This window comes from Eriocheir sinensis, chromosome 28, assembly GCF_024679095.1.
Source record: "Eriocheir sinensis breed Jianghai 21 chromosome 28, ASM2467909v1, whole genome shotgun sequence".
NCBI classification, from domain to species: Eukaryota; Metazoa; Arthropoda; class Malacostraca; order Decapoda; family Varunidae; genus Eriocheir; species Eriocheir sinensis.
The window spans coordinates 12,706,730-12,731,729 of NC_066536.1; positions in this window are offsets into that span (position 1 = coordinate 12,706,730).

Here is a 25,000-nt window from a genome sequence, read left to right on the forward strand (position 1 = left end):
ATAAAGAAAGGTCGAATTGACGGAGTTGAAAAAATTGAGACTGTTAAAGAAAAGATGAGATAAGAAAGACGAAGAAGGAGGGAGTGAGAGAGTGAGGGAGGGGAGGAGAAAAAGGGAGAAAGATGGAAGAGATGGAGATAAAGAAAGGGTAAGAAGGAGTGAAGGAGTGAAGGACTGGGTGAAGGGAGAAGGAAGGAATTGAGAGAGGAAGGGAGAGAGATGGAGAATGGATAAGACAGAGGAAGATTGAGCTGATGGAGGTGAAAAAATGAGTTAAAAAAAGTAGTATAAAAAGAGAGAGAAGAAGGAGGGAGAGAGAGACGAAAGGAGGGAGAGAGTGAGAAAAAGAAAGAGAAAATAATGGAGAAAAGTAGAAAAAATAGAAAAAAGGAGAATAAGAGAACGACTATGAAGAAGAAAAAGAAGAAAGAAAAGAAAGAAAGGAATAAGAGCATAACAAAATTAGAAGACAAAGAAAACAACAAAGAAAACCAGGAAAAAGAAAAAAAAAAGCACGAAAATAGAAATAAAAGAAAACAAGAGAAAAAAGAAAAAGAACAAAAAGAAGAAGAAGAAGAAAACGAAAAAGAACAAGAGTAGGAGGAGGAGGAAGAGGAAAATGAAGTTAGTTGACAGTGTAAAAAAAAATCAAATGAAAAAAAGAGAAAAAAAAGTTATTTATGAAGGATGAGCGCCACTCGACTGCCCTGATGCCGTCTGCTCGATTACAGGCTGGAGAGTAATGCATAAATTGGACGGGGGAGCGGAGGGAGGGTGGGTGGGGAGAGAAAGGGAGAGGGAGGAGGAGGGAGGGTTGCTATGGCGTGAGGAGGGAGGCGGGGTGAGAGGAGGAGAGAGGAGAGGAGAGACAGAGGCAGAGGGAAGGAAGGAAGGATGGGAGTGAGGAAGGAAGGAAGGAAAGAAGAAAGGAAGGAAGGAAGGAAGAAAGGAAGGGAAGAAAGGAAGAAAAGAAGAAAGGATTTAAGGAAGGAAAGTAGGAAGGGAAGAAGGAAGAAAGGAAGGAAGGAAGGAAGGAAGAAAGGAAGGGAAAAAAGGGAGGAAGGAAGAGAGGAAGGAAAAAAGTAGGACAATGCAGTAAGAAGAGGAACGAGTAAAGAGGAGCAAAGTAGAAAAAAAGGAAGAAATAGAGAAGAAAAGAGCGAGAGAAAGAGGAAAGACCGGAAACAGGTTCATAAAAAAGAGGAGAAAGAAGAAGAGGAAGATGATCTGAAGAAGAAGAAGAGGGAAGAAGCGAGAGGAAAAAGAAGGTATATATAGAAAGCGGTAGAAAGAAAGAAAAGAAAAAAAAAAGAATAGAGAGAACGTTGACAAAAGAGAAAAGGAGGACGAAAATAGGAAAGGTGATGATGAGAACGAGGAAGAGAAGGAGGAGGAGGAGGAAGAAGAGGAAGAGATGTTGGGAGGACAAAGAGCCAGAAGGAAGAGAAATGAGGCTTAAGGGAGGCTGAGGCAGGAGAAATTGAGGTGGAGGAAGAGGAGGAAAAAGGAAGATGAAGAAGGGAACGGAAAGAAGGAAGGAGGAGGAGGAGGAGGAGGAATGGGGCTGGAGGAGAAATAGAAGTGCCAGAGGGGAAAAGTGGAAGGTGAGAGAAAAGGTGGAAGGGAAAGTAAGGAAGAAAGAGAGAAAATGAAGAAACAAGTGGGAAGAGAAACTTGAGAAAAGGCGAAAGAGGGTTGGAAGGAGGGGGAGAAAGATAGGGAGAAAGAGGAAGAGGAGGGGGGGAAAAGACAAGGAGAAACGAAGGAAAAGAAAGAAAAAAAAGGAAAAAAGAAAGCGGTGATATTTATAATTGTTATCGAGGAAGAAGACAAGAAAAAAGAGTAAGCAAAGAGAAGGTTATGTAATCGAAAAGAAGAAGAAGAAGAAGAAGAAGAAGAAGAAGAAGAAGAAGACGAAGAAGAGGTTGCAGGAATAATCGACCAAAGGCGCCACTAAATCCTGATCCGGACATTTTACTGCATCGGGGGGGCGGGGGCGGGGCGGGAATGAAGCTGGACTGACAGAGGCGGGGCGGGGATGGGTGGCGGGGTCTGAGTGGGGAAGGAGGGGCAAAGGGAAGGGGGGTGGAGTTGACGGAACTTGTATGGGTTAACTCACAACTACTTTGGCGAACACTAAATAGATGTAGTGTTAATCAATTTCCCTACACCTAAGTTTTGAGCCGTTATTTCTCCACTGCGACGTATATCATCAAATAGGAACAATACGGAGTCGTCCCCATTCGATCAGTTTTCCTAGGAATTGGCGTTATTTTAGAGTACATGAAGACATAGCAATCTCTCTTCTTCGGGATTATTGCGGAACGAAGAGATTACCTTGCTCGTCCTGCACTCGCCACTTAATTAATGTATTTTGAAGCACTCTTGGCATGGGAGGCGAGATCAAAACTGCACTGCATACTCTAACTGAGGTCTGTCTTTTGTTTGGTCTTCACGCTTAAAGTACGTTGAAAGGAGTGATATAGAAAGCGATGGATGGATAGAAGACAATAGAAAGTAGAAAGAGGATGGTGTACAAGGATTAGGTGCGTGTGTGTGTTATCCCTCCGCTGCCACCAGTGTACTCGTTTGCTTAGTCATTTGTTAGGAGTTGAAAGGAGTGCTATAGGAAACGACGGATGGGAGACGATGAAAAGGAAAAATATGATGTATAACGATTAGGTGTGCGGAGTGAGTCAGACAGTGTGATCCCTCCGCTGCCACCAGTGTATTCGTTTGCTTAGTTATTTGTTAGGAGTTTTTACGCTTTGCCTGACGTCCTTGAGCCGCGAGACACCTGCCCGGCGGCCCCAATCCTTCCCCTTGTCTCCGTCCACACCTGGCTGCACCTGTCCGCCCACCTGTCTGCGTCCTTTACCTGCTCCAACACCTTTTTCTTTCCCGCCTTCCTTTCTCGCACTCTCCCTCTCCCTCCCTCGTTTCTCCCCGCCTCCTCTTCTTGCTCACTTTTTCCCTTCCTTTGTTTTACTCTTTCGTTCTCACTTCGTTCCTTCTTCTCTTCCTTCTTTCTTATTTTGCTCCTTCAATCCTTTCTTTCTTTCCTTCTCTTCTTCGTTCGTTGCTTTTATAGCTGTCGTTCTAACTCCCCACCCTTCCTTCCTTTTTTTTTCACTCCTTACCCTCCTTTCCCTCTCTCTCCTTCCCTCCCTTCCTTCCCTTCTTATATTCTTTCGTCTCCTTCCATTCCTTCTTTCTTTTTTCATTCCGTACCTTTTCCTTTCCTCCCACTCTTTCTACTTATCTCCCTTCCTCCCTTCTTCCCTCCTTTTCTTCTTCGCCCACTTTTTCTCTCCCTTCTTTTACTCATTCGTTCGCCCTCATCCTTCCCTTCCTTCTTTCTTGCTTTGCTCCTTCCCTCCCTCCCTTCCCCTTCCCCTTGTTTGCTCCTTCTTTCTCTCCATTTTACCCTTTTTCTCTCCCTTCCTTCCTTTCCTTCTTTCCTCTTTCTTTCACTTTCCCTTCTTTTTTTTCCACTCCTCTTTTCTTCCTTACTTGCCATTTTTCCTTCCGTCTCTCCCTTCCTCCCTGTCTTCCTTTCTTCATCCCTTCCTCCCTTCTTCCTCCCATCCTTATTCCACTTCTCTCTCACTCTTCCTCCATTCCTCCCTCCCTCCTTCCTCCCTCTCCCTCCCTCTCCTTTTCTCTCCTACACGTCTCCTAAACCTCTCACATCTCTTTTTATTCCCCTCCTTCTCTTTCCCCTCCTCCTCTCTGCCCCCTTCCCTCCCTCTCTCCTTCCACCACCCCCTCAATCATCCAGCATATCCCCCCATTCCCCCCCTCTCCCCCCTACCCCCCCCCCACTTGGGTTATCCTGGGCTCTCCCCGCGAGGGCTTATAACAATTTAAGGCTATTTTGGGGCTAAGACCATTTCTTGTTACGGGCAGGTGGCGGCGGCGGCGGCGGCGGCGGCGGTGGCGGCGGTGGCGGCGGAAAGGAAGAAAGGAAGGAAGGGGAAAGGAAAGAAGGAGGGGAGAAAGTAACGAAGGAATGAAGGAACGAAGGAAGGATTGAAGGATGAATGGGTGGATGGAAAGAAGGAAAGGGAAAGGAAAGAATGAGGGGAGAAAGTAATGAAGGGACGAATGAAGGATTGAAAGATGGATGGAAGGATGAATGGATGGATGGAAGGATAGAAGGGAAAAGGAAAGAAGGAGGGGAGAAAGTAACGAAGGAATGAAGGAACGAAGGAAGGATTGAAGGATGGATGGAAGGATGGAAGGAAGGAAGGGGAAATGAAAGAAGGAGTGGAGAAAGTAACGAAGGAGTGAAGGAACGAAGGAAGGATTGAAGGATGAATGGATGGATGGAAGGATGGAAGGGGAAAGGAAAGAAGGAGTGAAGGAACGAAGGAAGGAATGAAGGATGGAAGGAAGGAAGGGGAAAGGAATGGAGGAGGGGAGAAAGTAACGAAGGAGTGAAGGAACGGAGGAAGGATTGAAGGATGAATGGATGGATGGAAGGATGGAAGGAAGGAAGGGGAAAGGAAAGAAGGAGTGAAGGAACGAAGGAAGGAATGAAGGATGGAAGGATGGAAGGAAGGAATTGGAAAGGAAAGACGGAGGGGAGAAAGTAACGAAGAAATGAAGGAACGAAGGAAGGATTGAAGGATGGATGGATGAATGGAACGGAGGAACGAAGGAAGGAACGAAGGACTGGATAGGTGTATGGATGAATGGAACAGCTCAATGCATGATAGGACGAGGGATGGAAGGGAGAGATCGTTGCATGAAGGGATGGAAGGTCGTGAAGGGAAGGGAAGGGAAAGGAGAGGAGAGGAAGGAAGGAAGAAAGGGAGGCAATGCAGGAGGAAGAACTGAGGGCATGGTAAAGAAGGACGAGGAGAGAAGGGAAGAAGGGGAGAAAATGCTGCATGAGACTGAAATGAAGGGAAGGGAAGGGAAGGACGAGAAGGGAGGAGAGGGAGGCACTGAAACGGGAGCTACGTAAGGGTTTGATAAAGAAGGGAGAGGAGAGAAGGGAAGAAGAGGAGAGAATGCTGCATGAAGGGATGAAGGGCCGTGAATTGAAGGGATGAGAAAGGGAAGGGGAAGGAAGATAAGGGAGAAGAGGCACTAAAAAGGGAGTTACGTAAGGTTTTGATAAAGAAGGGAGAGGAGAGAAGGGAAGAAGAGGGGAGAATGCTGCATGAAGGGATGAAGGGCCGTGAATTGAAGGGAAGAGAAAGGGAAGGGGAAGGAAGATAAGGGAGAGGAGGCAGAAATGGGAGCTAAGTAAGAATTTGATAAAGAAGGACATGGAGAGAAGGGAAGGAGGGGGAGAGGGGAGAGAATGCTGTAGAAGGGATGAAGGGCCGTGAAGGGAAGGGAGGGGAAAGGAGAGGAAAGGGAGGCGGTGGAAGAGGAGGAACTGAGGGCATGGCAAAGGGCGAGGGGCGAAGGAAAGAAGGGATAAAGGGTCGCGAAGGGAAGGGAAGGGAGGGGAAAGGAAAGGAAATTTAAGGGAGGCGGTGCAGGAGGAGGCACTGAGGGCTTGGAGAAGGGGAGACAATGCTGTAGAAGGGATGAAGGGTCGTGAATTGAAGGGAAGGGAAGGGAAGGAAAAGGAAAGGGAGGCGGTGCAGGAGGAGGCACTGAGGGCTTGGAGAAGGGGAGACAATGCTGTAGAAGGGATGAAGGCCCGTGAATTGAAGGGAGGGAGGCGAAGAAGGGGAGGAATATACTACGAACTGAAGGCTTGGCAAAGGGCGCGGAGGGGAGGCGTTCTAATAGGAAGGGGAGGAAGCGAGCGGCAGCAGCGGCGGAGGGCGGGCTGGCCGGGCGGTGATCGAGGGCCGAGGGTCTATACAGCAGCCGGAGAATTACTGTGATAAGAAGAAAATGAGGATGCTGTCAGGGGAGTCGCCGGCGCGCTGGTGTGTGGAGAATGGCTGTCATAAAGGACGGACGGTATGCAGCGCGGGATTGACTGGGGGAAGGGTAGGGAGGTAGGTCTCACTCTCCCTCCGTCCCCTCCCACTCTTCTTTCTTTTTCTCTCCCTCCCACCCCCTCTGTTTTCTCTCCTTTCACTTCCTCCTTCTATCCCTCTCTTTCTCTTTCTATCCCTGTCCAGGAACATGGTGTTCTCTTCATACTATTTCCTGCCGGCACGTTGCCGGAGGGAGAGGTGGGTGGGGAGGAGCCTTCATCTATTCTGTCCTGTCCTGCCACACGTAGATTACTAGTAGTAGCGGTAGTAAACAGACACCCTCGCCATAGACCGACAGGTCTTCTGGTGTCTTTTTCCTATGTATATTCCTTCTCCCTTCTTTCTCTTCTTCTCCTCTCACTTTTTTCCATCCCTTCTTTGACTCTTTCGTTCTACTTCATCCTTAATTCCCCCTTCCTGCTGTCTTGCTTTGCTCCCTCCTTCCCTCCGCTGTCCCCTCCTCCTCCTCCTCCTCCTCTTCTTCGCTCATTATTTCCTCCTCCTTCAATTATTATTTTCAAGAGTCTCCTAATACAACTGGCATCCGAATTATAGCTATACTCTCCTCTTCATCTATCTCTTCATCCACTTCTTCACCCACCTCTTCATCCACTTCTTCATTCACCCGCCTCCCCCCCCCCCCCAACGTGCCATTAGGAGTTCGTGAGCAGCGTCGCGCCTTCACGGTCGTCGCCGGATGATCGCGCCCAAACCCGCTTCTCCGGATCACGCCGAGAGCCACCGGTTTAAAGAGTGTCGGGAGAGGCGCCTCCACTCACCTGCTGCATGTCGAGAGTCTGCTGGAGGGGTTTAGCTGTCTGCCTGTCTGTCTGTTTGCCTGTCTGTGTCTTCGTTTCTGTATGTGATGATTCTTAGTGTATGTCTGTATGTGTGTCTTTCCCTTTCTTTTGCTGTCTCTGTCTGTCTGTCTGTCTGTGTCTTCGTTTCTGTATATGATGGTTCTTAATGTACGTCTGTGTTTGTTTCCCTTTCTTTTGCTGTCTGTCTGTCTGTCTGTCTGTCGGTTTGTCTGTCTGTTTGTCTGTCTGTGTTTGCCTGTCTGTGTCTTCGTTTCTGTATGTGATGATTCTTAGTGTATGTCTGTTTGTGTGTCTTTCCCTTTCTTTTGCTGTCTCTGTCTGTCTGTCTGTCGGTTTGTCTGTCTGTCTGTCTGTCTGTGTTTGCCTGTCTCTGTCTTCGTTTCTGTATATGGTGGTTCTTAGTGTATGTGTGTGGGTGTTTCCCTTTCTTTTGCTGTCTCTTTGTCTGTCTGTCTGTCTGTTTGTCTGTATGTGTATGGGTGAGGGAAAAGGAGACTAGAGGGGGAGGAGGGAGGTAAGAGGGGGATGAGGGAGATGATAGAGAGGAGTGTGAGAGGGGAGATGAGGGAGGGAAGAGATAGAGAGAGAGAGAGAGAGAGAGAGAGAGAGAGAGAGAGAGAGAGAGAGAGAGAGAGAGAGAGAGAGAGAGAGAGAGAGAGAGAGAGAGAGAGAGAGAGAGAGAGAGAGAGAGAGAGAGAGAGAGAGAGAGGTCTTTTTCCAATGAAGTCAGGGTCCGTTGGGGGGGGGGGGTGTAGGGGGGCGGTCATGTTTCAGGTCACGGCTCCAGAGACGCGTGACCTTCCTCGCTTGACCTTGCCGGCCTGCATAAGACGTCAGGAAGGGAGATTAATGAAGGGAGTGCCAGGACCAGAAGGGAGGAGAGGGGGGGTGAGGCAGGGTTCAGCTTCTCTCGTGTTCTTTTTTTTCGTTTTCTTTACTTAGTTGTGGTGGTTTTAATTCTTCTTTCTCCTTTTCTTCTTTCTTCTCTTTGGTTTTTGTATTTTTGTTTGTTTTTCTCTTCCTTTTTTTGTTTTTTTTGTTTGTTTGTTACTTATTCTTGTTCTCGTTGTTGTTTTTTCTTCCTCCTCCTCCTCGTTCTCTTTTCTTCTGTTTCGCCTCTTCATCTCCTCCTCGTCCTCCTCTTCTTCCTGCTCCACTTAAACACACACGCACGCACTCACTCACTCACTCACTCACTCACCCACACTCATCCACTCCCTCTCCTTCCTTCCTTCCTCCTATTCTTACTCTTTATTCACTTTCCCTCAACAATACTCCCTCACCCTCCTTTCCTCCTCCTCCTCCTCCTCTTCACTCACTCACTCGCCCACTCACTCCCATAACAAAGCTCGGAGCCAACACGGATTTATGCAAAACAACCGCTAATGAGTCGTTCGTCGCTGGCGCTCACCTGAGAGGGACAGGTAATGCCCTCCACCAGGTGCAACTCATTACCTGCGGACACCAGATGCTTCGAGGGCGGCGGTGAGGCTTAGTGACGCAGCTGGAAGGGACGGAGAGGGGCGGCGAGGGGACGGAGAGTTGACGGAGAGGGGACGGAGAGGAGACGGAGAGGGGCGGCGAGGGGACGGAGAAGGGACGGAGAGGGGCGGCGAGGGGACGAGGGGAAGAGGAGAGGGGAGAGAGAGTGATGTAGGGTGGAAAGAGGGAAATGGTAAGAGGATGAGGATGAGGGAAGGAAGAAGAAGAGAGGAACAATAGGGGTGAGAGAGGAGAGAAAGAAGGAAAGAAGCGGAAAGAGGGGAAAGGAGATGAAGGGTGGAAAGAGGGAAATGGTAAGAGGATGATAATGAAGGGAAGAAGAGGAAGAGAGGAATAATAAGAGTGAGAGAGGAGAGAAAGAAGGAAAGAAGCGGAAAGAGGGGAGAGGAGATGAGGGGTGGAAAGAGGGGTAAGAGTAAGAGGATGAGGGGAGGAAGAAGAAGAGAGGAAAATGAGGGATGAAAGAAAGAAGAGGGGTGAAAGAGGAGAGGAAAAGTGGATGAAGATGAGAGGAAAAGGAGAAGAGGAGAGGAAGGAGGGTGGATAGAGGGAAAAGGAAAGAGGTTCTGTTGTTGAGGATGAGGGAAAAGAGGGGAAGAAGAAGGGTGAGAGGGAGGAGAGGAAGAGGGGAATCAAGTAAAGAGAAATAATAGGAGAGGAAGATGATGCTTTTAGGAGGAAAGAAGGAAAGCTATTTAGTCACAAAGTTATAATGTTAACCAAATTTTTAATAGCAATAGCAACAGTAGTAATAGATGTTGATGTTAGTCTTTCTGTTGTTGTTATCATTGGTGTGGTGAAGGTAATGGTGTTAGTGGTGGTGGTGGTGGTGGTGATGGTGTTGTTGGTGGTGATGATATTGTTGTTGACGTTGGGTTTTGGTATTGGTGTTGGTTTTGGTGTTGATGCTTGTGGTGGTGGTGTTAGTGATGGTGGTGTTGGTGGTGATGGTGTTGGTGATGATGGTGTTGGTGGTGGTGTTGTTGTTGTTGACGTTGGTTTTGGTGTTGATGCTTGTGTTGATGTTAGTGATAGTGATCGTGATGAAGGCGATGAGGAGCAAGCCATCACCCCCCCCCCCCCCATCGTCAGCGCCACCGTCACCGTCACCGCCGCGGCCAAGGAGAATCAGCTGAGCGTATTAAAAAAAGCCGCCGGCCGCCCAACGACAACTAATCAGGCTGACGGTGATGCGCCCGAGACTCTTTGATCCCCAGTAAGCCGATGGGGGGGAGGAGGAGGAGGAGGAGGGAGAGGAGAAGGAGGAGGAGGAGGAGGAGGAGGAGGGACGAGAAGCAGAATAGGAGACAATAGCTATCCCGGATGAGAATGAAAAGAGGAAGAATAAACAAAAGAGTAAGGAAAAGAGAGATAGGCAGGAGGAAGAGGAGGAGGAGGAGGAGGCAAGAAGGGACGAGAAGCAGAATAGGAAACAATGGCTGTCCCGGATGAGAATGAAAAGAGGAAGAAGAAACAAAAGAGTAAGAAAAAGAGAGATGGGCAGGAGGAGGAGGAGGAGGAGGAGGAGGAGAAGCCCGAAAGAGGAACCCGAGGAGGAGGAAGAGGAAGAAAAAAAAAGAGACGGGGAGAAAGGAGACATGAGCTATGAAGGAGAAGGAAAAGAGAAAGAAGAAAAAGAGGAAGAAGAGGAAGAGGAGGAGCTGGAGGAGGAGGAGGAAGAGGAGGAGGAGGAGGAGGAGGAGGAGGAGGAGGAGGAGGTGGTGGAGGAGGAGGAGGAGGAGGAGGAGGAGGATTATGAGGACGAGGTCGAAGAGAATAAGGGCGGAAAGAAGCTAAACTTGAGAACATCAGAACATAAGAACGTAAGGAACATAAGAACATAAGAACGTAGGAGTTTGCAAGAGGCCGGTAGTCCTATACAAGGCAGCTCCTTTGAACCTAAGCTCCTGTGAATCTAACCCCACCTAATATCACTGTCCATGAAATTATCTAATCTATTTTCTAATGTGACAGTTGTATTGGCACTCACCACATGACTGCTCAGCCTGTTCCACTCATCTACCACTCTGTTAGTTAACCAATTTTTGCCTATGTCCCTGTTGAGTCTGAATTTATCCACATTAATGACCGAAAGAAGGAAAAGAAATGTCACCCTAAACACACTCCCATATTCCTTTCCTCTTTGTACTGCTCGGCCCAGGACGGAGGAAAACTGACAAAAAATACGATAAAAAGGGGTTGAGAGAAAACGACAACAACAAACAGAAAAATTACCATGAATATGAAGGAAAGGAAAAAAAAAAACGAAAGAGAAAGAAATACAAAAAATGGATAAATGAAGTAGAATCAGAAAATACACACACACACACACACACACACACACACACACACACACACACACACACACACACACACACACACACACACACACACACACACACACGACCCTCAACCCCACCTCACCCACACACACGAACCCCCCTCCCTCCCACTCCTCCCACCCCCCCACCCTACCTACCCCCCACCCCCCCTCCCACACACACACGCACACAAAGATTGACAAGGATTTACATCGCAACGCAGACCGCACGTGTCGTATGATCCCGTGCAGCTGATCCGACGCTAATCCCCCTCGTGCGTGGCTCAGCGGGCGCACGTATGGCGGCCCGCAGCGCCTACCTTTTGTTTTCTTTGTTTTTATAGTAAGGGAAGCGATTCAAGGGCAAAAATAAGTAACAAAAAAAACGTTGTGCGCTGCTACTGTATAAGAATGTAGATATGAGCGGCCAAAAGAGACGTATTGCATTTGTTTTTGTATTTTTTTTTTTATAGTAAGGGAAGCAATTCAAGGGCAAAAGTAAATCAAAACGAAAAAAGTCCGTTATGCGCTGCTCATGTATAAGAATGTAGAGATGAGTGCCCAAAAGAGAGGTCAATTTCGGAAGTAGTACGTGACCTACCCTAACCTAACCTAACCTAACCTAGCCTCGTAACCTAACCTAACCTAACCTAACCTAACAGACAAAAAAATATATAGAAACAGATAGACAATACAAATAGAGGAGAGCAGACACGCTTACAAAAAAAAGGTAGATAGATAAATAGATAAATACAAAAGAGAAAAAAATAATTAGATATAGACAGACACAGATAAACAGACCGACCGACAGACAAAAAAAAAACAGAGACAAGCAAACAGACAGACACGAAACAAAATTATTAGACGGACGGATGGACAGATACAGATAAAAAAAATAAAAAAAAGCATAATTGAATAAACAAATAGACACAGACAAAAAAAAAGGAAGTATATTCAGAAAACAACTTTGAAACAGCGAAAACGAAGCTACCAAAAACATATAAAAAAAAAACATAAGCATAAGAACCGATTACGAAGTGCTGAAACAAATTAAAAAAGAAAAAAACACGTAAAAGTGGAATAGAAGTTACTGGTACACCGTGACATTCATACCAGACTGTTCTTTTTTTTTTCTTTTCTTTTTCTGTTTTTTTCTTTGTTCTTTTTTGGAGAGGTGGGCGGGTGAGGTTAAGTGGCGCAGCAGGAGGGAGAGAAAAGAGGAGCAAAAGAGCGTGATAAAAGTGGCAGAAGGAAGGGGGCGAGAGGGAGAGGGGGAAGAGGGGAGAGAGAGGGAGAGCGAGAGGGAGAGAGGGAGAGGGAGGTTGCAGTGAGATATACTAGGTGGAGGGTGTGAGGTGGAGTGGAAAACTGTGGAGTAAGGGGAAGGGGTGAGAATGAAGTGGAAGGGAAGGGAAGGGAGACGGAAAGGATGCAAAGGGAAGAGAAGGCATTGTGAGAGAGAGGGAAGGAAACAAAGGAAAAGGGAAATAAGAAAAGTTGGGGGAACGGAAGGAAATTGTTGAAAGAAAGGGAAAGGAAAGGTAGAAGAGGGAAGGGGAGGGTAAGGAAGAAAAGGGTAAGGAAGAAAAGGGAAGGGAAGGGAAGGGAAGAGAAGAGAAGGGAAGAGAAGGGAGAATAAAGAAAGAGAAGGAAAGAGAAGAGAAGGGAAGGCAAGGACAGGGAAGGGAAAGGAAGGAAAGAAATGAGAAGGGAGATGAGGAAAAGAGAGGGGAAATAAAAAAAGAAAAGAAAAGAAGAGAAAAAAATAAAAAGGAGGAAAGGAAAAGGAGAACTGTAGAGAAAAAAGAAAAGAAAGTTACGCAGATTGAAAGAGAGAAGGGAAAAAGAGAGAGAGAGAGGGAGAGAAGTGAGAGAGAAGAAAGGAGGAACAGAAAGAAAAGAAGAAAGGGAAAACAAATGATATTGAGAAAACAAAGAGAATGAAAGAAAGAAAGGAAAGAAATAGATAGAACCGAGGAGAAAGGAGGAAGAGGAGGAGAAGGAGTAGAGGGGCAAGGAAAGGGATGGGAAAGGAAGGGAAAAGAAGGGAAAAAAAAGAAGAAAGGGGAGAAACATCTATTACACGCCAATGATCCCACACGTGCAGGAGAGAGAGAGAGAGAGAGAGAGAGAGAGAGAGAGAGAGAGAGAGAGAGAGAGAGAGAGAGAGAGAGAGAGAGAGAGAGAGAGAGAGAGAGAGAGAGAGAGAGAGAGAGAGAGAGAGAGAGAGAAGTGAGAAATGAGTTAAAGAATAAAAGATAATATAAAAGAGAGAATAGAGGAGAGAGAGAGAGAGAGAGAGAGAGAGAGAGAGAGAGAGAGAGAGAGAGAGAGAGAGAGAGAGAGAGAGAGAGAGAGAGAGAGAGAGAGAGAGAGAGAGAGAGAGAGAGAGAGAGAGAGAGAGAGAGAGAGAGAGAGAGAGAGAGATCCGAGGAAGGCGTAGCACACACAGAACAGAGAGAAGGAAAAAGAGGAAGAGAAGGAGGCAGTAAAGAGAGGGGAGGAAGAAGGGGAAGGAAGAACCGGCGAGGGAGGAGAGGGGAAATTGAAAGGCCGGAGAAAATGATATTGAAATGCGAGGGGAAAGAAAATTAAATGGTGAGGGGAAGGGAAACTTACGAAGAGGAGGAGGAGAAGGAAGAGGAGGAGGAGGAGGAGGAGGAGGAGAGAGGAAGAAGAGGATAATCGTTGTGGAAGGAAGGGAAGGTGAGGTAATGGAAACGAGAGAGAGAGAGAGAGAGAGAGAGAGAGAGAGAGAGAGAGAGAGAGAGAGAGAGAGAGAGAGAGAGAGAGAGAGAGAGAGAGAGAGAGAGAGAGAGAGAGAGAGAGAGAGAGAGAGAGAGAGAGAGAGAGAGAGCAAACAAAACTAAATGAAAGACAAGGAAAAAAAGAGAAGAGACAGGAAAGACTGGATGAAAGAGAACAAGAATATGGAGGGAAAAGGAAGGAAGGAAGGAAGGAAGGAAGGAAGGAAGGAGGAAAGAAAGGAAGGAAATTGTGTCATAAGTACATAAGTGAAAAGTGGAATGAGATAAAAAAAATCGAGGGAGACGTGTGTGTGTGTGTGTGTGTGTGTGTGTGTGTGTGTATGTGTGTCTGTCTGTCTGTCTTTCTCTCTCTCTCTCCCTGCCACTATCGTCATCTTTCTCCTCCCCTTCCCTTCACCTCCCCTCTTTCTCCCCTCTATCGGTATCTCTCTCCCCTTTCTCCTTAGTCTCTATCTCTCACAGTATCGTTATGTTTCTCCCCTTTCTCCCCTCTATTGCTATCTCTCTCCCCTTTCTCCCCAGTCTCTCCCTCCCTCTCTACTCAACATAAACATCCCTCACTCTCTCGCCCTTGCATCCTTCTCTCTATTCCGTTCATCTCCGCCTGTGAAGCATCCGACCTCAATTCCCTTCACCCTCTTCCTTCCTTACGATCATCTCCCCACTCTCCCTCTTTTCTATTCCATTCTCACATCCCGCTCTCTCTCTCTCTCTCCCTTTTCCGTTCATCTCCGCCTGTGCAGCATCCGATCTCCACTCCCTTCACCCTCTCCCTCCCTTACGATCCTCTCTCCACGCTCTCTCCCTTCTCTACTCCATTCTCACATCCCACTCTCTCCCTTCCTTGCAGCCCTCTCCCCAGCCTCTCCTTCCTTCTCTGCTTCAGTAATATCCCACTTTCTCTCTCCCTTGCATCATTCTCTTCCCTCCCTTTCCCACCCTTTCCCTTACCTAACCTAACCTAACCTAACCATTCCCCTCTCCCTCAATCACTAGCATTATTTTTCTCCTCCCCTTCCCTTCACCACCCCTTTCTCCCTTGCATCATTCTCTTCCCTCCCTTTCCCACCCTTTCCCTAACCTAACCTAACCTAACCTAACCTAACCATCCCTAAATCACTATCATCATTTTTCTCCTCCCCTTCCCTTCATCACCCCTTTTCCGTTCCTCTCTGCTTTACTAACCTCCCACTCTCTCTCCCTCTCCCTTTGCATCTCTCCCTTTTCCGTTCATCTCCGCCTCTGCAGCATCCATCCGGCCAGCCTCCCCCGCCCTTCGCCCCTTCACCCTCGCCCTTCAAGTTGCAGTAAACCCATCACTCTCGGTTAATTAGCAGCCGTTTAAGCCTCGCCGAGTGGTTAGCTTATAGCCTTCCCGCTCGGCTGGCCTCCTGTTACGACTGTTCTGTTGGTGCTCGGCCGCGGAGTTTGCTTTGGAAGGCTGGGAAGAGGCTGCGGCGTGTGTGTGTGTGTGTGTGTGTGTGTGTGTGTGTGTGTGTGTGTGTGTGTGTGTGTGGAGGGATAGATGAGTGGGTTGGTTGTGTGTATGGTTTTCTCGCTTGGTTGCCTTTCTCTTGTTGTTTTTGTGTGGTTGATGTTTGCTTGGGGTTTGGTTGGTCGGGTTATGAGGTGTTTGGTTGCTATATGTTGGGCTGAGGGATAGGTGAGTGGGTTGGTTGTGTGTATGGTTTTCCCGCTTGGTTGCCTTCCTCTTACTGCTGTTTTTTGTGGGGTTGGTATTTGTTTGGGGTTTGGTTGGGTTGGGTTGAGGTGGTTGGTTGCTATGGTGGGCTGAAGGATAGATGAGTAGGTGGGTGGGTTGTGTGTGGTATGGTTGTGTTGACTGCCTTCCTGTTGTTGTTGTTTTGGTGGAGGTATTTGGTGGGTTTGGGTTGGTTAGGTTAAAGGTTGGTTGCTACTGTACGTCTTAAGGTCTAGGATGAGTGACTACCTCTTCCCTTTCTCCCTGACCTCCCTCTTCCCTCCCCTCATTCAGTCATCGCGTCTCGCTTTGAGGGGCAACACATGGAAACACTCACAGCCACAGACGCTCGCCAGGAAGCCACGAACTGCAGGAGCGAGGCGTCGACTGGTCATGCTTCCTCCTCCTCTTCCTCCTCAGCTTCCTTCCCTGTCTTTCTGCCTTTTTGCCCCATCGTCTGTCTTCTACCTGTTGTCTGCCTACTTCTTGTTCGTCTGCCTTTCTCCGTTCCCCTGTCTGCCTCAAACCAACCTACCTGTACGCTTCTCCCTGCCGCCTACCTTTCCCTCTGCCTACCTGCTTCTTTGTTCTTCCCCACCCCCGATTCTAACCCATACCTGCGACTGCGTTCCTCCCTACCGCCTGCTTGCCTGTATCTCTGCCCCATCACCCTATTTGTATGCCTCTCCCCTTGCCACCTTCCCTTTACCTGTCCTCCGTCTATACCTCCTCCCTTTATGTATACGCCTGCCTCATCCTGGGTGCCTCTCTGGCTTCTTAGTGTCTCTTCCCTGCCACCCTCCTCCCCTCCTCTCTCTCTTCTCTTATCTCTAACTGCTTGACGCTACGAAAGAGTCATTAGTGGCGGTGCGGGGAGGTGGCGGAGGCTGTGGAGGCGGCGGCTTTCTGGTATGCGTGGCGTGTGTTTGAGGCATATTTATGGGGTACTAGAGGTTGTGTGTGTGTTTCCTGCTCAAGAACACTCAATATGTAGTTTCTGCTGCTGAAGTCGTATATGTATGGCAGTTGTTCCGTGTATATAAGAGCTGTCGAGTAAAGTCCTACAAGCTGTCGAGTTAAGCACTACCAGCTGTTAAGGAAGGAGACGAAGATAAAGAAGAAAAAGAAGGAGGAAGAAAAAGAAGAAAGAAGAAAAAAATAAAGAAAAGGAAAAAAAAGAAAAAATAGAAGAAAAATAACAATAAGAAAAGGAAGAAAAATAAGAAAAAGAAATAGAAGAAAAATAAGAAAAAGAAAAGGAAGAAAAATAAGAAAAAAGAAATAGAAGAAAAATAACAATAAGAAAAGGAAGAAAAAGAAGAAAAAGAAAAAGAAGAAAAATAACAATAAGAAAAGGAAGAAAAAGAAGAAAAAGAAATAGAAGAAAAATAACAATAAGAAAAGGAAGAAAAAGAAGAAAAAGAAATAAAAGAAAAATAAGAAAAAGAAAAGGAAGAAAAGGAAGAAAAAAGAGGAAGAAAAAGAAATTGAAGAAAAGAACAAAGGAAAAGGGAGAAATATAATAAAAAGAAGAAAAAGAAAAGGAAGAAAAGAAGAAATAGAAGAAAAATAGCAAAAGGAAAAAAACAAAAAAGAAAAAGAAAAAAAAAAGAAAAATTAAAAAAGAAGAAAATAAGCAGTCGCCTGCAGACATTGAGGACCCGCGGCAATGTCCAGTACAACACCCGCTCTTCACCCGCCGTCAGCCGCCCCGCCAGCCGCCCCGTCAGCCGCCCCGTCAGCCGCTCAGTCAACAAGCAACGCCGAAGTAGATAATTTGCAGCTTCGTAGTCACCGTCAGGCTTGGAGGGTCCCGGCGTGACGAGGGAGGGGGCAAGTAGAGGGGGTGGGGGCGCCGAGGGTGTGAGCCGCGCATGCGTGACCGACGCTCGTGACTAATGACGTCATCAATCTTCGCCACACGACCCCCGGCGAGGGTTAAACTTCTGCGGCAGCGGCGGCGGGGGTGGGGGGGGGGGGGTGGGGGGGTTGAAGCGCGGCGCGGCGGTGGGCACTACGGGAAAGAAAATGAAAGCTACGGAAAGTGATAGAAAAAGAAAATGAAGTAGAACCGGAGCAGGAATCGGAGGAGGAGGAGGAGGAGGAGGAGGAGGAGGAAAGGTAATAGCTAGGAATGATAGTAATAAGAGCCAAAACGGGGGAATGATGCAAGGAGGAGGAGGAGGAGGAGGAGGAGGAGGAGGAGGAGGAGGAGGAGGAGGAGGAGGGGGAAGAAGAGGAGGATGATAGGTAATAGCTAGGAGCGATAGTAATAAGAGCCAAAACGTATATAGGAGGAGGAGGAGGAGGAGGAAGGGTATCAGGAGTATTAGTAAAGGAGGAGGAGGAGGCCGTTGGTGCGGTGCTAATGGTCGTGTTGCCTCGTGAAGGGCGTGGTGGGGGCGGTGTTGCCTCGCCGCCGCCCTCGTCAGGTGGTCGAGGCGCCGTCTGGGGAGCAATAACCTGACCGTCGGGCCGTGCGCCACCTGGGAGGCCGGCCAGGTGGCGCGGCCTTAAGTGATTACTGCTTAGGTGTGTGGGGGAGGGAAGGGGAAAGTGGAGGGGGATAAACAAGGATGTGGCATGTTTTTTTTTGTTTTTGTTTTTTTTGCTGTTGTTGTTACGGTATGTGTCATCCAGAGTGCTTGTCTGTCTTTTATCTGTCTGTGTATGTGTTCAGGCTTCACCCGTAATATAAGCCCACGGCCACCTCCCATTCGTACCATAAGAACAGATTCATTAGGAAATTCCTGCAAGAAAAGTAACATCAGGATTGTTTCATGTGTTGGCTGCGTCACGCCGCCTCACTGTGTCTGCGTTCACCCGCTGCGAGGCGCCTGAAACAAATTTTGGTTCACTGCGGCCTTCGCCTCGCGCTGGGCAGCCACACCGTCCATCACCACACCGTTCATCACCACGCCGTTCATCACCACGCCGTTCATCACCACACCGTTTATTAGAAGGCCTTTCATCACCACACCGGCACCGCCACGGCCAGCCAAGAGGCCTTCCCTCGGGACCACCCGCGGCCCCTCACCGCCGGCGGAGGCAACACACACGTGGCACCAAATTAACTTGCTTTGGCGCAGCACGTGGCGGGGGTCGCGGCGTGCGGGTGCACGTGCGGCGCGTGTACCGCGGCGGGGCGCTGCTGCGGCTGCTGCTGTGGACCACTGCTGACCACCGCGGCCACACACGTGAGGGAAGGGGCCGCGGGTCGCCGTCTGTGCTGCAGGTGGAGCGGGTGTGGCCCGCCTGACCCCGCTGCTGAAAATAGTGTAGAACTTTTTTAGGAAATGTGGCGCCGCGGGTGTGGGGGGTGGCAGGGGGCCAGAGTGGTGCCAGGGGGGCGCAGGGGAGGGGGTCGCCGCGACTCATTACCCTCAGTAATGAGAGAATAATAGCGCTGTAATGACGGCCCCAGGCTGGCTGCCAGATTTAAAATTTAATGAGGCTTAAGGTTACGCGGCTTTGTTGTTGCCCTGAACAATGTCACCTTTCCCCCCTTCCCCCCTGGGGCTCCTCCCCCGGGGGTTACTGCTCCCCACACCTGGGGCCGCCGCACCCTTGTACCGCACGCTGCCTCAAACACTTGAATAAAGGAATGTTGTCGCTCTGTTACTTCTGTTAGCTGTTCATTCTTTTTTCTTTCTATATTCTTCATTCCTGTACCCTTCCATACTTCAGTCATGCTTTACCTTACCTGCTCATCTTTCATTCCACCTACATCCCTCACCTTCATGACCTTCCGTACCTTCTCTCGTCCTGCCTTGTTACCTATATTTTTCACGCCTCTTGTATTTTCCTCACTTCCCTGTCCTTCCACTTTTTTTCTAATATTCATCCTTCTTTGTTCCCCTATATTCTAATTACTTCTATATTCTCCATACAATCTATATCTTCCCCTTCCCTTCATTTATCCTTATAGTCCATATCACTCTCATCCACCAACCCACACATCCACGGCCTCCTCGCCATCCACTCCCTCCCTCTCATTACTCAGCACATTAGGGATAATGAGGTAAGTGCAGATCCCTCATTTAATCCTTCCGAGGCAGGATTGGACGCTGTCTGAACGGTCTGATCGAACACACAGCGTCTCGGAGAGGGATCCTTGGGCCGCCGTGTGATTGCTTACTTAATGGAGTGCGGGAAGGGGCGGGGAGGGCATGGAAGGGGAGGAGGGGCGAAGGGGAAGTGGTGAAGAGGGGGCGGGGGGATAGCAGGATTGACGGGAGAGGAAGTAGGAACGTGGGGAGAGAAGAGGTAGGAGAGAGGGATGGGGAGGAGTGAAGAGGGGCTGGGAAGTGCATGGGAAGGGGGGAGGGGCGAAATGGAGAGAGGGAAAGGGTGAAGAAGGGGGGGAGGAGGGCAGGATTGGAGGGAGAGGAAGGAGGGACGAGGGAGGGGTGAGAGAAGGATGGGGAGGAGTGAAGAGGGGGTGGAGGGGGACTTGTGGAGGGGGGAAGGGACGAAGATCAGTGAACGAAGGGGTGAAGGGAAGAATAGAAGGAGGAATGAAGAAATGAAGGTAAAGGGAGAGCAAAGGAGGAAGGATGGAGGAAGAGAATGAGGGAAGAGGATAAAGAAAATGGAGGAGGGAAAGAAAGGTAAATGGAGGAAGAGGAAGAGGAGGAGGAGGAGGCGCGTCTGGGAGAAGGAGATGAGCTGTGAGGAGCCGTGATCAGCTCAGAAGAAAAGCAGGAAGTAGAAGAACACAGCAGGTTGAGGAGGAGGAGGAGGAGGAGGAGAAATATATAAAGAGAAGAAAATAGGGGAACTAAATATATGACTTACCTACCTATAGAATCAAAAGAGAGAGAGAGAGAGAGAGAGAGAGAGAGAGAGAGAGAGAGAGAGAGAGAGAGAGAGAGAGAGAGAGAGAGAGAGAGAGAGAGAGAGAGAGAGAGAGAGAGAGAGAGAGAGAAAGAGAAAGAGAAAGAGAGAGAGAGAGAGAGAGAGAGAGAGAGAGGACAAACCAACACTGCACAAAGCAACACAGAGACAGACAACACAACAGTTACTCCCCACAACACAGTATTACCAACACAACACGAAAAGACAACACACGAGAACGCAACACAAAACAGGCGCCACATCAAATATTCGGCAAGAAATACAAAAAAAAAATTCTCTCTCTCTCTCTCTCTCTCTCTCTCACTAAGCCTTCATAACAATGGGTTGCATCAAACAGCAATTATTTACGAAAACGCGACGAGAAGATTGTATAAGAATGAGCAAGAGAAGGAGGAGGAGGAGGAGGACGAGGAGGTGGAGGAGGAGGGCGAAAACGAGGGAGAAAAACGAGAAGAACGAGAAAGAGGAGGTAGAGAGAAGGACAATAAGAGGAGGAGGATAGAAAAAGCAAGCAAGGAGAGTGAGGAGAAAGGTGAAGAAAACAAAAGAAGAGAAAATGAAGGAAATGAAGGATAGAAGGAAAGCGGAGGAGGAAGAAAAGAAGAAAGAAACAGGAGAAAAGGGCGAGAGAGTAGTGGAGGAAAATTAAACAGAGAGAGAGAGAGAGAGAGAGAGAGAGAGAGAGAGAGAGAGAGAGAGAGAGAGAGAGAGAGAGAGAGAGAGAGAGAGAGAGAGAGAGAGAGAGAGAGAGAGAGAGAGAGAGAGAGAGGCGGAGGAAGAGGAGGGAAGAGGGAGAGGAGAAGAGGAGGAGGAGAAGGGCTGACCGAGAGAGAGAGAGAGAGAGGGAGAGAAAGGGGTCTGGAGGAAAAGGAAACAGGAGGGGGAGAAGTGAACGAGAGAGAGAGAGAGAGAGAGAGAGAGAGAGGGGCGGAGGGAGAGAAGAGGAATAGGAAGGCTGCCCGAGAGAGGGAGAGAAGGGGAGAGAGAGGGGAGGTCCTGGTCTGGGGCTGGGATGGTCTGGCTGGGCTGTCCTGGCTAAGTTGGCAAATCGGCTTGAGCTGCGCGCTTTCTAATTGTCTGAAGGGATTACCGCGGAATCTCGCCAACTGGGTCCCCATCAGATGAGCCTACCAGTGATTACCAATTAATTACTGGCGCTGTTTCAAATATCATTTCATTATTTTGGAAGTGGCTTGTTATGTGTAGCCGCGCGGGGATAATTGGCCGCCTGATGAAGGGGCCGCCAGTCATTACACAGCCGCGCCGAGGCTTTTAATTAACAGTGGATGGCGACTCGGGCAGCGGCGGGTTTTAAGTCCTCGAACTTGGCGGCGCACGGCGATACTTTTGTGTTTGGGGCAGTGACACGGTGTTGCTGCCTCCTCCTCGTCCTCCTCCTCCTCCTCCTCCTCCTCCTCCTCCTCCTCCTCTTCTTCCTGGTGTTCCTCTTGTCCCTCCTCCTGTTGCTCCTGCTCCTCCTGTTCCTCTTCCTCTTCCTCTTTTCCCTCGAACATTTTTTTTATAGGTGAAGCGATACTTTTGTTTTGGTAGGTGACACGGTGCCGCCGCCGCCTCCTCCTGCTCCTCGTCCTCCTCCTCCTCCTCCTCCTCCTCTTCTTCCTGGTGTTTCTCTTGCTCCTCCTCCTGCTCCTCTTCGTAATACGCTTCTCCTTTTTGTTCCTTCTATTCCATGCTTCCCTTTTCTTCCTCTTCCTTATGATCCTCCTTTGTCCTGCTCCTGTTCTTCTTCTTCCTCCCTCTCCCCCTCCCTTTCTTCTTCTCCCTAATACAGACACATTCATGCCTCGCATCGCATGACATAGCTTTCTTTTTTTCTCTCTCTAGTTCCTTTTCTCTTTTGCTCTTTTATTCTCATCTTTATCTTTTTCTCTTTTTTTTTCTTCCATTTCGTGTACTGTCTTCAGCCGTCTTCTTCTTTCCTTTTGTTTTTCTTTCTTTATTTCATCTTGTTCTTTTTTTTCCCTCATTTTTTTTATCTTTATCTCTTCCACATCATTTTCCGCCTTCAACCTTTTTCTTCTTTCTTCTTTTGCGTATATTTTTATTGCGTATATTTATTTTGCGTATATTTATTTTGCGTATATTTATTTTGCGTATATTTATTTACTGCTTGTTTTTCTATATCATGTGAGTGGTGATATACACTGTACCTTTCTTTATTCCCTTCTCCTCTCTTCCTCCTCTTTTTCCTCCTCCTCCTCCTCCCATACTATTCTTCCTCTTCCTCTTCTTCCTCCTCTTTTTCCTCCTCCTCCTCCTCCCATACTATTCTTCCTCCTCCTCCTCCTCTTCTTCCTCCGCCTAATCCTCCTCCGTATCTTCCTCCCATCACATAACATTACCTCCACAACCATCGCCTAAAACACAAACACACACACAAACAAACATAAAAACAAACAAAATAGGGAAAGCAATGTCCGTTCAATTCGTTCCGTTACTCAACATCACAAACACAAACACAAACAAAAACGGCGAGAAAGCAAAGCCCGTTCAGTTCGTTCGGCTGCTCAACAAACACACAAACACAAACAAAAACAGCGAGAAAGCAAGGCCCGTTCAGTTCGTTCCGTTGCTCAACAAACACACAAACACAAACAAAAAAAAGAGAGAAAGCAAAGCCCGTTCAGTTCGTTCGGTTGCTCAACAAACACACAAACACAAACAAAAAAAAAAGAGAGAAAGCAAAGCCCGTTCAGTTCGTTTCGTTGCTGGTCATCATCACACGAGCCACTTGCTTTAAAATCTGCCGCTGTTCTGTTCCCTCGCTCGGTCGTCGGTCGGTGGTGCAAGGCCGCCTCGACTCTTCATCGCTGGTGGAAGTAATTGGCACGGATCTTTATGCCGGCTGCGACTTATCCGTTACCATTGTGCTCATTAATCGCGGCGGCCTCCCTCCCGTCCCTCCACTTGGCCCCCGCGACAAAATTCCCTCACAGCCAGGTCCGGGAATTTGGTGTCAGTCGTCTGCGTGCGTATGTAGTAGAGGTCACACACACACACACACACACACACACACACGCATACACGGAGGGAGTTTGAGGCTTAGTGAGATGTGTGAGTTGAGTTTTGCGTTGATGGTGAGTTGGGGAGAGGGAGGAGAGTAGATGAGTAGATTTGTGTTCAAGGGAGGAGAGTGAAGAGGGAGAGAAGACTAAATCGGGGAGTATTTCGTTTTGTGTTCAGGGGGGCGGGGGGACAGGAAACAGTAGAGAGGAAGAGGAAGAGGTAGATGAAGAGGAAGGGTAGATTAAGAGAACTACACCAGAGTATATATTTTTGTGTTCAGGGGGGACAGGAAAGAGTAGAGAGGACGAGTAAGAGGTAGAGGTAGAGGAAGAGGTAGAGGTAGAGGTAGAGGAAGAGTAGATTAAGAGAACTACACCAGAGAATATATATTTTTGTGTTCACGACGATCGGAGAAGAGAGATAAAAAGAACCAAATCAGAAATCCATAGCGATGTAAAAAGGTATAAGCGGACTAGAGGAGGACAGATTAGTGTTTATACATGAAAGGGTTATTAATGGTTCAAAGGGAGAGATAGGGAGATACAGGAGAGGAGGAGGAGAGAGAGAGGAGGAGGAGAATGGCAAATATAGTCTATGCATTCATATTTACATACATACATTTTTTTTTACAGCAAAGGAAACAGTTCAAGGGCAAAAAAAAAGGAAACAATATTGAAAAAAAAAAAGCTCGCTACTCACTGCTCCTAGATACGCACACACACACACACACACACACACACACACACACACACACACACACATATACATTCATACAGTCATTTGCACATTAGGAGCAGCGAGTAGCGGGCTTTTTTTTATTATTGTTTCCTTTGTTTGTGCCCTTGAGCTGTCTCCTTTGTTGTAAAAAAAAAAATACACACCTTGTCTCCTTCTCCTCCTCTATAATTTTCCTTCCTCCAGATATCTTTGAACGATTCGCGGCTATTTTTCGAGGCTATTTCTCAAGGCTATTTTTCATGGCTATTTTTGGTGACCTTTTCTGCGTCATTAACATTCACCTCCTCCGTCTTTACAGCTTCCTCAATGCCATACCTCGTTCACTCTCCCTTCCCTCTAATGCTCCTCCTCCTCCTCCTCCTCCTCCTCCTCCTCCTCCTCCTCCTCCTCCTCTATTTTTTATTTTTTTCCAGCCACCTTCTGAGGATCCATTGCGGTCGAACAAACACCTAAATTCCCTTCGCCATTACTCGCCTCATCCGTCCACAGTCCCCTCCTCGCCATACCTCCTCGCCCTCTTTCTCGCCCTCCTCCCTTCTTTTTTTTTTCATTCCTGTCGCTGCCTTCCGAGGATTCGCATATAGTGATTGGACACGTAACCTCCCCATTAGTCTGGTTCCCCTGTCCCTGTGCCCTCCATGTCTTCTTCCTCCTCCTCCTTCTCCTTTTCCTCCTCCTCCTTCCCGATACCTTCTGAGAATTCATATATAGACATCTAACGAGCGATTATAACATTCCCTTCGTCCACCTCTTCGTTTACCTGTCCACTTACCTGCCTACCTGTATTACCTACCTGCCCCCCCCCCCACCCACCCCACCCCCGAGGCAGGTGACCAAGCGCCGCGCCCTCCCCCCAGCGAAACAGATTAGTCCAGCGAAGCAAATATTTTAAATCAAACAAACTCAAAACTGACGAGAGAGAAAAAAAATCATAATTAACTGGTCATTACGAAGGGGAAAGGAGGAGGAGGAGGAGGAGGAGGAGGAGGAGGAGGAGGAGGATGGAGGAAGGTGCGAGCGAGGGAGGGAGGGAGGAGAACGGGGAGAAAGAGAGAGAGGGATGGATGGTGGTCGTGGTAATCGTAGAGGAGGAGGAGGAGGAGGAGGAGGAGGATAGGAAACGGAAGAGGTGAGGGAAGAAAGGGGGAAGAAGGGAGATGAAACAGACAGCAAGAGAGAGAAATAAGGAGGAGGAGGAAGATGTTTAGGAGAGATGGGCAGCAGAGGGAAAGGAAGAAAAGAAGAACGGAGAAACGGAAAGGAAACTGAAGGGGGGAGAGAGAGGGAGGGAGGGAAAGAGAGGAGTAGAGAGA